General features: G+C 32.2%; 1 long non-coding RNA gene across 1 annotated transcript; it reads right to left on the bottom strand.

Annotated features, from left to right (window-relative positions):
- Window positions 1–1,222: 1,222 nt before the first annotated feature.
- LOC120577344 (uncharacterized) lies at window positions 1,223–2,076 on the bottom strand. Its single transcript, XR_005643398.1, has 2 exons — window positions 1,844–2,076; window positions 1,223–1,345 (listed from the first exon to the last, which is right to left on the bottom strand). It is a non-coding gene; the product is annotated as an uncharacterized lncRNA (long non-coding RNA).
- Window positions 2,077–2,408: the final 332 nt, after the last annotated feature.

Raw genomic sequence — 2,408 nt, 5'->3', positions numbered from 1 at the left:
ACTACTAGTTAAGCTAATCATTTGGCTATAAGACTCATTTTCTATCGACTAAACCATGAAACCTCTCTGAAATTCTATCTATTACAGATTTTTGCATACTTTAATGCCAACATTAATAAAAAAAATTCACCGACTAAGTAAACGTGACGCGCTAGGGTTGAACTCAAAAATCTTGAAAATCGTAACAAAATCCTTTCAAATCTTCATCGTACAACAAAAATGAGGGAAGTTCCAATCGTTTACAATCCACACTACAAACCCTTACTACACTATATCGTGAAACATAGTACAACATAATTTCACCCTCTCTACCAAACAACAATAAGAACAAAATTCAAAAAACCCTTTTTATCAAAACAAAAAAGCATAATCTATACTAAACCAACATGGTGAAAAGGAACAATTTTTCCCTCTAAAACAAGCAGATGAAACGTTCAGAAGTAGCTGCGGATGATAAGTAATCAATCTTACCTTATGTTGTTGTGCGAATAATTCGGTTATGAAGTAGCTGTGAAGGTTGGTTGGAGCAGATGAAGGAAAGGGATTCGAAAGATTTACAAACCCTGAACAACGATTTTGATGGTCTGGAACTGGTATGATTTGCGAACCCTAAAGAACAATTTCGAAGGTCTAGAATTGGTATGATATGCGAACCCTAAAGGAAGATGAAGATGAATAAGTTTCTCAGATTTGGTTTTAATTTACGATTTGAAATTTTTTTTTAGGGAAATTTACGATTTGATTTTGATGTTTTACGGTTAAAAATAAAATAATAATAATAATAAAAATTGTCAAACAATGATTTATTTAAGACCACAACACGGAAACAATTTTGATACCAAAAATTTGCAATTGCATTCTTACAACTAGCCAAGTTAAATGTGCATGTATATATACACACACACTACTAAGATTATGTAAGATAAGTCAAGGGTCTGTGCCTCCTCCCATTCAACAACAAAAAAAGAAGTAAGATAAGTCAAACTGTATGCATACAACAATCCAATTTTCAGCATGAACATGAGTACCGCGAACCGGTTCGCATGAACCGGTTCGTAGTTCCCAGGATACTGAGCGAATTATGTGACTATGGAATAAATCAACATGGAAAAAGTAAAATAGAATACTCCATCTTAATCTTCCTGTCAACAAATTTCATTTGCTTTAACTTTTCACTACACCATATTAGATGATCTTTTCTTAACTTTTTCATGTTTATCACCTTTGAAATCAACCTCAATCCTACTTGAGCCATCAACTGCTCATGATCCTCGTTGCGTTTTTGGAACTTCTTTACGATCCAATTCTCGCTTATCCACTTGTGCTTGATCAGCTTTCTCTCCTTCTGCAAATATTTAAAACACAATTTTGTTAAAATCTGATAATGTACACAAAACCAAAATTTATAACCATTATTTAGGTCTATCTACTATAAGTTCCACCACTATTTACATTTATTTCAAACTCTCAAATATTGCACATAATAGATGGTGTGCATAGTACTTGAAAAACACTTGCATATGAAATCATAATAGTTTCATTTAGAGAGACAAAAAGTGTAATTTTATCAAGCAAAATATTGGCATGAAAAAACATTATCATAATTGAAGTAGTTCTAATCATTTACAATGCAAAATATATGTTAATAAACAAATATGAAGATAAACAAAAAAGTAAAAAAGGGATATATGGTTTGCTTGGTAGATGTGGTGAGAAAGTTAAGGAGTGAAATGATAATGATAATCTCGAAGTCTCGAGTTCGATTCTTACATTTAGCAACAACTAACAAATTTAACAATTAACTGTTTAAAATAACAAAGAAGTACGAGAGCATAAACCAAACCTTATGCAATTGGGTTCAGATATCTCCTAGAAGTTCTAAAATGTCTTCCTCCTTGAGCTCATTCCCTTTGTGATGAGATACTCTATGGAACACACTCCCATCATCTTTATCTCCGACAAACTCCAAAAACACTTGCATGGATTCCTTAATTATCTGTTCTAACCTTTCAATAGAAATTGCATCCTCCTCGTCACCCCATGCAATTTCTTTCTTTTCCTTTGTACTATCATCTGGAAAACAAAATATAAGAATATTTTACCGCATAAAGCATTGACATGATTAAAGATTCTAACACATAAACAACGACATTAATTACAACAAATGTCAGTGATTAAATGTTGTTATATATTTCGGTGTAAGACACTAACACATGCCATGTGAAACACTAAATCATTTTTCAATCTGAAAAGTGCTACAAAGTTGTTGCAAAATCTCAATTAGGGTTGGAAGTGTGTGTGTGCTTGAAATAACAATAATAATAATCCTCTAAGAAAAATAATAAAAAAAAGATGATTAATTTTTGGTGCACCTATTAGAGGTGGAACTTGGAGCAAGTTGCGAACGA

This window comes from Medicago truncatula, chromosome 8 (genome assembly GCF_003473485.1).
Source record: "Medicago truncatula cultivar Jemalong A17 chromosome 8, MtrunA17r5.0-ANR, whole genome shotgun sequence".
In the NCBI taxonomy this organism is placed as follows: Eukaryota; Viridiplantae; Streptophyta; class Magnoliopsida; order Fabales; family Fabaceae; genus Medicago; species Medicago truncatula.
The sequence above is the reverse complement of the archived record's forward strand: the minus strand, read 5'-3'. Positions and strand labels throughout refer to the sequence as shown.